Source organism: Odocoileus virginianus, chromosome 31, assembly GCF_023699985.2.
Source record: "Odocoileus virginianus isolate 20LAN1187 ecotype Illinois chromosome 31, Ovbor_1.2, whole genome shotgun sequence".
In the NCBI taxonomy this organism is placed as follows: Eukaryota; Metazoa; Chordata; class Mammalia; order Artiodactyla; family Cervidae; genus Odocoileus; species Odocoileus virginianus.
The window spans coordinates 26,962,618-26,973,652 of record NC_069704.1 but is presented as its reverse complement, the minus strand read 5'-3'; the positions used below and the strand labels follow the sequence as shown (position 1 = coordinate 26,973,652).

At 37.7% G+C, this 11,035-nt stretch overlaps 1 protein-coding gene across 1 annotated transcript in view; it reads left to right on the top strand.

Annotated features, from left to right (window-relative positions):
- The window catches only part of CENPP (centromere protein P), a 225,490-nt gene that overhangs the window by 95,413 nt on the left and 119,042 nt on the right, over window positions 1-11,035 (top strand). The window lies entirely within an intron of this gene.

Below are 11,035 nucleotides of genomic sequence, written 5' to 3'. Positions count from 1 at the left end.
TTTAGTTGCTGAGGACCTAGCAGCTAAAATAGTCTCTTTTTATCATGGAAGAGGAAGATAGAAAATAAACATATATCAAGTGGTATGGAGTGCAATGGAAAAATGAATGAGCACAGAGGTATAAGTCAATAGTTCTGACACTACTGTGATGTATGCTGGAAAGGAATGCTAATGTAACTGTGGCAGAACTGCTGGAGGGAGCTTAACTATCGACAAGTTGAGGTGGTGGGAATGAAAGGCACCAGCTGTTTTAGATCTCATTAACACTTGACATTTTCTGACTGTTTCCCCAATTAATTTGGTATATGAAGGTATTACTTTTGATTTTAATTTCCATTTCCCTTATTACTAAACAGGTTGAACATTTTGTCAAATGTTTTTCAGCCATTTGGATTTTCTCTTCTGAGATATGCCTGTTAATTTTTTTTTTTTTGCTTACTTTTCTATTATGTTATTTGTCTTTCTGATTGATTTTTAGGGTTTCTTTTTTTATATATTATGGATACCTATCTTTTGTTATATTCATGACTGTGTCATTTTTCAGTTGATTCTCCTGGGTTTATCAGGTACATATAAATCATATGCAAATGATATTGTACCTTCTTTCTTATTATTTTTGAAGGGATAGCTTGTATTTCAAGAAGACATTTTGCAAATCTTTACTATTCAGACAACTGGACTGTTGGTTTGTCTTTCTCTCAGTTAACGACTAACTAAACCACATGAGATAAAAAATACAATTCAAATCAATAAACCACACAATAAGAAAACTGGGGGAAAAAAAAAAAAGAAAACTGGGAGACACCATAGAAACCTCATCATATAAGGAAGTATAGAGAGAATAATTTTATTTTTCTTCTAAATTAATTTCTTTATTTTAATTGGAGGCTAATTACTTTACATTATTGTGGTGGGTTTTGCCATACATTGACATGAATCAGCCTTGAGTGTTCATGTGTCCCCCCATCCTGAACCCCGCCCACCCAGAGAATGTAAAATACATATTTCCACAAATCATGAGAAATCCAGAGTCTAAACTGTTTAGCTAGAAATTGGGGGTCAAAATAAACCAAATTCTCACCAAAAAAATAAAGAGGAATTTTTAAAGGCCAGTATACTATTAGCCACAAATGGCAGAGAGTGCAAAGGATCACTCAGAGGCTCATGGAGCATCCAGTACTCTCCACCCTCACACAAATTTCCAAAGTAGTATATACAATTAAAAAGCAGTTGTGATAGTACTGATGAACCTATTTGCAGGGCAGCAGCAGAGATGCAGACATAGAGAACAGACTTATGGGTGTCGGGGTGGGAAGGAAGGAGAGGGTGCGAGGAATAGAGACAGGAGCGTGAAAGCATATGCACGACCAAACAGACAGATAGCCCGTGGCCATTTGCTGTGTGACTTAGGGAGCTCAAACTGGGCCTCCTGTAACAACCTAGAGGGGTGGGAAGAGGGAGGGAGGTTCAAGAGAGAGGAGACATGTATATACCCTTGGCTAGTTCATATTGATGTACAGCAGAAACAAAAGTAATGTTGTAAAGCAATTATCCTTCAATTAAAAATGAATTTTTAAAAAGTTGGCTTGCCAATGCAGGAGAAGCAGAAAAATAAAGTTGTTGTTTATATAAGCCACTCAATGTTTTGTTTTGTCTTTATTTTCACAGACTGGGAATAAAGTACAAAACAATAGCATTTTCAGATTCAGGAAGAAGTGATAAGATGTGTTTCCCTTTGCCAAATTAATGAGAATGTGTTTTATTTTGTTGTTGTTAAAGAGGATGGGATATGTGGATCCAGAATTCCTATTACTTATGTTTACTGAGTTCAGTTCAGTCGCTCAGTCATGTCTGATTCTTTGCGACTCCATGGACTGCAAAACTCCAGGCTTCCCTGTCCATCACCAGTTCCTGGAGCCTACTCAAACTCATGTCCATCAGGTTGGTGATGCCATCCAGCCATCTCATCCTCTGTTGTTCCCTTCTCCTCCCGCCTTCAATCTTTCCCAGCATCAGGGTCTTTTCCAATGAGTCGGTTCTTCACATCAGGTAGGCCAAAGTATTGGAGTTTCAGCTTCATCATCAGTCTTTTTCCAATGAATATTCAAGACTGATTTCCTTTGGGACTGACTGGTTTGATCTCCTTGCAGTCCAAGGGACTCTCAAGAGTCTTTTCTAACACCACAGTTCAAAAGCATCTGTTCTTCAGCCCTTAGCTTTCCTTATAGTCCAACTCTCACATCCATTCATGACTACTGGAAAAACCGTAACTTTAACTACAGGGACCTTTGTTGGAAAAGTAATGTCTCTCCTTTTTAATATGCTGTGTAGGTTGGTCATAGCTTTTCTTCCAAGGAGCAAGCGTCTTTTAATTTCATGGCTGCAGTCATCATCTGCTGTGATTTTGGAACTCCCAAAAATAAAGTCTGTCACTGTTTCCATTGTTTCCCCATCTTTTACCATGAAGTGATGGGACTGGATGCCATGATCTTAGTTTTCTGAATGTTAAATTTTAAGCCAACTTTTTCACTCTTCTCTTTCACTTTCATCAAGGGGCTCTTTAGTTCTTCGATTCCGCCATAAGGGTGGTGAATCTGAGGTTACTGATATTTCTCCCGGCAATCTTGATTCCAGCTTGTGCTTCATCCAGCCCAGCGTTTCTCATGATGTACTCAGCATATAAGTTGAATAAGCACAGTGACAATATACAGCCTTGATGTATTCCTTTCCCAATTTGGAACCAGTCTGTTGTTCCATGTCCAGTTCTAACTGTTGCTTCTTGACCTGCATACAGATTTCTCAGGAGGCAGGTCAAGTGGTCTGGTTCTCCCATCTTTTGAAGAATTTTTCACAGTTTGTTGTGATCCACACAGTCAAAGACTTTGGCATAGTCATTCAAGCAAAAGTAGATGTTTTTCTGGAACTCTCTTGCTTTTTCAATGATCCACCGGATGTTGGCAATTTGATCTCTGGTTCCTCTGCCTTTTCTGAAACCAGCTTGAACATCTGGAAGTTTATGGTTCACATACTGTTGCAGCCTGGCTTGGAGAATTTTGAGCGTTACCTTGCTAGCGTGTGAGATGAGTGCAGTTGTGCAGTAGTTTGAACGTTCTTTGGCATTGCCTTTCTTTGGAATTGGAATGTTTACTCAGGTTGACAATTATCAAGGAAATTTTTAGGAGATGGTTATATTGCCAGTGGCAAAGTTCTGGAATGGGTATGTCTGCTTGGTGCAGTGAGTGAATGAATGGATGTTTGCTATATGAAGTGGGAGTATGAACTAGAAGGGAGCATGGAAGAACCTTCAGGAGTGATAGAAATCTTTTATATCTTGGTCTCCTTTGAACAAATGGTGCTAAGACAACTAGATCACATGCAAAAATTTAGTGAAAATGGAATAAAGATATAAGTTTTAGAGCTGATACTATTACATTTCAGAAGAAAAGTTAGTCATTATGACCTTCGGTTAGGTAGGCATCAATTTCTTAGATGTGACCCTGAAAGCATAAGAAACAGAAGAAAAATAGATAAATTGGGTACCATTAAAATTTTGATTTTTTTTCCTGTACCAAAAGATACCACAAGAGTGGGGGGAAGAAAACAACACCCACACGTGGGGAAAAATTTGCAAATCATATATATGATTAAGAACTTGTATCTAGAATAGTTAAACTCATACAAGTCAATAATAATGATAATGACCAATAGTAAAATGATTGGAGGATCTCAATAAATGTTTCTCCAAAGATAACAAATGATCAATAAATAATGAAAAGATGCTTAACATCACTGATCATCAGGAAAATGCGCATCAGAACCACAGTGAGGTACTACTTCATGTTTTCTAATAGCTGAAGTAAAATATATGGACAACTGCAAGTATTGGTGATAATGTGGAAAAATTAGAATCTATATATATTGCTGATGAAAATTAAAAATGGCACAGCCACTTTGGAAAACAATCTACAGTTCCTCAAGTAATTGAACATAAAGTTGCAATTACTTGACCAATCAGTTTTACTCCTAAGTATATACCCAGGAAAAGTGAAGATATATGTTCACACAAAAACTGTATGTACATATTTATAGCAGCAAGTTTGTAATAGCATGTTTGTAAAAAGTAAAAACAACTTAAATGTCCATCAGCTGATGTATGGATGAATTAAAGTTGTTCATTCGTAAAATGGAGTATTCTTGGCAGTAAAAAGAAGTGAAGTACTGACACGTGCTACAACATGAATGAACCTTGAAAACATTATGATAAGTGAAAAAGCCAGTTACAAAAGACCACATATTACATGATTCCATTCATATGAAATGGATAGAATAGGCAAATTGATTGAAACAGTGGATTTGTGGTTACCTAAGGCTGGGAGTAAATGAAGAGTGATTTTAATCAGGACAGGATTTCCTTTTGAAGTGACAAAAATGTTCTGAAGTTAATTGTGTGATGGCTGCTAACCTTGAATATATTAAAAATCTTTGAACTATATGCTGTTTTTTGAACTGTGCTTTAAATGGTGAATTGTATGATATGTGAATTATACTTCAAAGAATGCTGTTATTAAAAATAGTAATAATGATGAGAGTGTACATGAACATAATTGGCTATAAGAATTCCCAGATTGTTCAGTGGTAAAGAATCCACCTGCCAGTGTAGGAGCTGCAGGAGATGTGGGTTCGATCCCTGGGTCAGGAAGAGCCCCTGGAGAAGGAAATGGCAGCCCACTCCAGTATTCTTGCCTGGAAAGTCCCCTGGACAGAGGAGCCTGGCAATCTACCATGCATGGGGTCACAAAGAGTTAGACATAACTGAACATCCTTACACTCACATAAGTTGGTCATTTTAAAAATTGAGTCAGAAGTACATGAAAGTTCATTGTAGTGTTTTTCTATTTTTGCTTCCATTATAAATTTTCTGTATTAAAAAAGAAATCTCCAAACCATAATTCAAAAAGTCACACACACACACACAAAAAGTCACACATATCCCAGTGTTCATTGCAGCACTATTTATTAGGTTGGTGAGAAAGTAATTGCTGTTTCATATTGTTAATTTTAAATCATTATAACTAGGCTCAGACACATCTTTATTAATCAAAATAGGAACCATTACAATCTACACATTTTTACCAATGAGAAATAGTTTTCATGTAGTGTAAAAATCTATGCTTTAGGATTCGCTGAACTTTTGGAAAGCATTTTGTTGTATGCTGCCAGTTGTGGAAGCATTTTCCCTGCAAAAAGTTTTTGAGAGGCTTGAAGAAGTAGTAGTCGGTTGGCGAGAGGTCAGGTGAATATGGAGGACGAGGCAAAACTCCTTAGCCCAGTTCAAACCAAAGTGTTGATTGTATGATGTGTGGTCAAGTGTTGTCGTGGAGAATTGAGCCTATTGTGTTGACCCATGCCGGCTGCAGGCGTTGCAGTTTTCTGTATATCTCATTGACTTGCTGAGCATATTTCTCAGATATAATGGTTTTGCCAGGATTCAGAAAGCTATAATGGACCACACTGACAGCAGATCACCAGACTTTGACCATGATCTTTTTCTGGTGCTGGTTTGGCTTTGAGAAGTGCTTTGGAACTTCTCAGTTCAGCCACTGAACTAGTCATCACTGGTTGTCGTATAAAATCCACTTTTCGTCAAATGTCACAATCCAATCGAGAAATGGTTCATTGTTGCACAGAATAAGAGAAGCCAACACTTCAAAACAGCAATTTTTTTTAAATTTTCGATCAGCTCGTGAGGCAACACTTACTTTTTTCACCTTTCCAGTTTGCTTCAAGTGCAGGCTGTAGAGTGGTTGACATTGAGTTCTTTGGCAACTTCTGATGTAGTTGTAAGAGGATAAACTTCAGTGATTGCTCTCAATTGCTCTCATTGTCAACTTCTGATGCCAGCCACTGTGCTCTTCATCTTCAAGACTCTCGTCTCCTTTGCAAAACTTCTTGAACCATCAGTGCACTGTACGTTCATTAGCAGTTCCTCGGCCAAATGTGTTGATATTGCAAGTTATCTCTGCTGCTTTATGACCCATTTTGAACGGAATAAGCAAATCACTTGAATTTGCTTTTTGTGTGACATCATTTCCCTAGTCTAAAATATATATAAAACACATTTAATTTATATTATGTGCAATATAAATATAAAGCAAGTAATAAGTAATTAGCAGAAAAACTTAAAATAAGAAATGCACATTAAAATGATGCATAACATAACCACATTTACTTAAGAATGTATTCTAATATAAAACAGCAAAATTCAACAATATAATACCACAATTACTTTTGCACCAACCTAATGCAATAGCCAGGACATGAAGGCAACCTAAATGTCCATTGACAGATGAATGGATAGATAAGTTGTGGTACATATATATGCAATGGAATATTGCTCAGCCATAAAAAGGGATGAATTTGAGTTAGTTGAACTGAGGTGGATAAACCTGAAGCCTGTTATACAGAGTGAAGTAAGTCAGAAAGAGAAAGACAAATATCACATATTAAGGCATATATATGGAATCTAGGAAAATGATACTGATGAAACTATTTGCAGAGCAGGAATAAAGACACAGATGCAAAGAATGGACTTGTGGGCAGAGCAAGGGAAGGAGAGGATGGGACAGACTGAGACAGTAGCACTGAAATATATACATTACCGTATGTAAAATACATAGCTAGTGGGACATTGCAGCGTAACACAGGGAGCTCAGCCTGGTGCTCTGTGATGACTTAGAGGTGTGGGATTCCCCCGACTGTGGAAGGGCTCATTTTAAAGCAGTTGTCTTAGTGCTCGGACCTGGTGCACTGGGAAGACCCAGAGGGACTGGGTGGAGAGGGAGGTGGGGGAGGGGGGATCGGGATGGGGAATACATGTATATCCATGGCTGATTCATGTCAATGTATGACAAAAACCACTACAATATTGTAAAGTAATTAGCCTCCAACTAATAAAAAAAAATTAAAATTAAAGCAGTTGTCTTTATTATCATATTATTTCACCAAGGGAGAGATGTTACTGCTGGGAATGCTTACCTTGTTACAGCACTTTTCAGAGCTAATTGGGTGGGAGGATCTGTTTCATTTAGAGTTCTCCAGAGCCTGTGATAGACGTTATAATAAATCCTTTTGATAATACTGAATGCATTGGGAGAAAATGCCATCTGCCCCTATTTCAGAGTAGTATGGGATACACAATACATCTGCATCAGTAAGTATATGTCTGTGAGAGATCTGCAGATGGGGGGGGGCATCTAGGATGAAAAGAAAGATATGTAGGATAAAAACACATTGCTTTGTTAGAATGAGGATAAGGGCTTTTTATTTCCTTTCAACAAACACCCTTTGTTGATTCCAGAAGTACGTTTTGAGGTAACGAAGTATGCTAGCCTTTGGTAGGAGAGAGAAAAGGGATGCAAACCTAACTAAAACATAACACTGGGCCTTCCTTGGCAGTCAAGTGGTTAAGAGTTTGCCTTCCAATTCAGGGGTTGCTGGTTTGATCCCTGGTTGGGGAACTAAGATCCCATGTGCCTCTTGGCTGAAAAACCAGAACATAAAACAGAAGCAGTGTTGTAACAAATTTAATAAAGACTTTAAAAATGGTCCATATTAAAAAAAAAAAAACTTAAAAAAGAATACAGTACTTACAATCAAGATATCTACAATTCTCTAGAGAATATGAAGGGGAAAAAACCCCATATTTAAATAGCCACAATAAGCTAAGATTGTGATAAGTGCAAAAGAGAAGCATATTAAAATACTGGGAAAAAAATAAATTACTGGGAAGGTTCTGGAGGTGGGGTATGAGAAACCACATCTGTTTGTGGGAGAATCAGGAAGATGAACTGAGAAGGGTGAACTTTGACACAGACAGTTGAAGTTGGAAAAATTTTGATAGATGCACATGATTCGGTATTAATAAAGTCACAGAAGCCAGAAAATACAGAGTATATTTGAGAAATAGCAAATAATTTTCAACTGGAGTATAAAAAGATGTAAACATGAAATAACAATCTCAAAAATCATTACGTAGATGTAAATCATAGATAATCTTGAAAGGTGAATTAAGCATCTTTTGTAATTCTATAGTCAATGGGAACTGTTATAGTCTTTTGATAAAGGACTGACATAATCCAGATAGCACACAGATCTGTTTGGTTAGTCATGATAGAGTTGAATTGGTAAAATGAGGCCAGGAACTTATTTTGATACTCCAAATAGAAAATAAAGTGATTTGCGGTATGGTGAATGAGAATAAAAAAGAAGGAATGGATTCAAGTAACATGGGAGGTAGAGCAGGAATGGCACTTGCTGAAGTTTAGAACCAGAAAGATTGGGGGAAAGAAGAGTTCAAGAGGGTCTGTGTAGGTTTATCAGGAGCAAAGTGAAGAGGCCAAACAGTATTGAGGAGGAACACTAGCCATTAAAGAGCAACTTGAAAGGCTGGTGAATGGAAGCCAATAAGCATAGCATCTCCAGGAGGAAGCACTGGCCACCATTTTATACGGTTGACCTCACTAACTCAAACATTAGTGCCATCATGGTTAAGAGCGTTGAGCTAGACTGCTGGGATCAAATCCTAGATAGGTGAAGGTACCTGCCTTATAGGCTGTTGTGAGGATTAAATGAAGTGCAGGTAAGGCATTTGGAAGAACATCTGAAAATGTTCTTTACACACTAGCCAAGGTAAGACAATTCTTTTACCAAAAAAATGGAATTAGAAAGGAAAGAAAAATAATGTTGTAGTTTAAGGAGAAACTAAATTGATTTTTCAAAAAAGCTTTTAGCAACTTCAGGTGATTTTCTGAAAGTATTATATTTGTTTTGTGAATTCTGTGATCTTCTTTACTGTAGTATTTGGGAGGAAATAAAGGTAGATAGCCTCTGAGATTTTTTTTTCTATCTGGAAGAACTTAGTAAACTCTCAGTAAGTTGCAGTAATTCATTTGCTTTCAGACTTTAACAGATTTTTAGTGGGTAATATTTTGTATTTACCATAAAATATGACTAAGAAAACTTTAATACAGTTTTGGGTGGTTATGCTTTTATTACTGATTTGCTTCTTGCAAATTTGCAACCAAAAATGGTTAACAGCTGTGGGATGAAAAGCACAGACATTAACTACAGGAAATTAATTTTAGTGATTTCAGGAATCATTTCCAGTAGTTAGAATATTCTGCTGTCTTTCCTTTTTAAAAAGAAAAACTTCTTTCTTTTAAGCTTCTCTATTCAGATCATAGGGCTTCCCAGGTGGCTAAGTGGTAGAGTCCTCCTTCCAATGCAGAAGCCACAGGAGACATGGGTTTGATCCCTAGATTGGGAAGATTCCCCTGGAGGAGGAAATGACAACCCGATCCAATATTCTTGCCAGAATAATAGCATGGACAGAGGAGCCTGGTGGACTACAGTCTATGGGGTTCCAAAGAATCAGACATGACTGAGTGACTGAACAAACATGTTCAGATCATAGACTCTTTGTTAAGATGATTCTAGCCTTAGCACTAACCTTATAAATTTAATTATTAATTCCAAAAACTGGATTATTACAATTTCAGTGAATTTCTACTTATGTTCTCATAAGTGGCATGATGTCACATCTTATTTTTATGATATATTGTAGAAAATGAATTTTATTTGTTAAAACTATTAGCACTTTAGAACATTTTAATTTTAAGATGACTGTCATTGTTATATATCCTTTTTTAAAGATTTATTTATTTTTTAGCTCTGTTGGGTCTTCGTTGCATGCAGGCTTTCTCTAGTTGCAGTGAACACAGCCTACTCTTTGTTGCGTTGTGCGGGTTTCTCGTTGCTGTGGACTCTAGAGCATTGGCCAAGTAATTGTGGCGCATGGACTTAGTTGCTCCGTAGCATGTGGGATCTTCCCCGACCAGGGATTGAACCGGTGTCCTCTGCATTGCAAAGCGAATTCTTAACCATTGGATCACCAGGGAAGCCCTGTTATGATTTTTTTTTGCTTTTAGACTTCATAATCTTTAATTTTTCTTGTCAGTAAATTATTGTCCAGTATAATAGGTAAGCATATTTCAGGAATCTTTATGGTTTACAGAGCATTTTTCATAAACTTTTTTCATTCAGTTCTTACAGCAACCTATCAGATCAATAGTGTCATCCCTACCCTTTTTAGATGAGAAGATAGGTTCAAAGAGATGGTGATTAGCTCAAGGCTATAAATGGAACTGGATTTCTGGGTATATATTTTCAACTCAGACCTCTGCATCCCTGGGCTCTTTCTGTTATATCACTACTGGTGGTATTATTTTAATCACACTTTGATCTTGCCCTTACAGTTTTCAGTTCAGTTCAGTCACTCAGTCGTGTCTGACTCTTTGCGACCCCATGGACTGTAGCATGCCAGGCTCCCCTGTCCATCACCAACTCTCAGAGCCTGCTCAAACTCATGTTCATCGAGTTGGTGATGCCATCCAACCATCTGATCCTCTGTCATCCCCTTCTCCTCCTGCCTTCAATCTTTCCCAGCATCAGGGTCTTTTCCAATGAGTCAGGTCTTTGCATCAGGTGGCCAAAGTATTTGAGTTCAGCTTCAGCATCAGTCCTTCCAATGAATATTTAGGACTGATTTCCTTTAGGATTGACTGTTTTACCAAACAAAACTAACTATTTTATTTCAGGTTTGCAAACTTGTGCCAGAATTTAGAAATTAAGTACATTTTCTATAAAGCAGTGGTCTTCAACCAGCTACAGTTTGGCTCCACCCTTTCCCCCTGGCACATTGGCATGTTTTGGAAAAATAGTTGATTGTCACACTGTGGTGCAAGTGCTACTGGCATCTAGTAAGTACAGATCAAGGAGATGCCAGACATTCTGGAAAGGACAGGATAGCACCCCTTCCCTGTCCCCCGACCCCACCCTCCTGCTGCCCAGAATGATCTAGCCTACAGTGTCAGCCGTTGGGAAGCCTCATTGTGAAGAACAGATCTGTTTACTCTTTCTTGACCTGGATATCCCAACTCTCCACCCCTTTTTATGTGTCTGCAATATACGGCTCTCC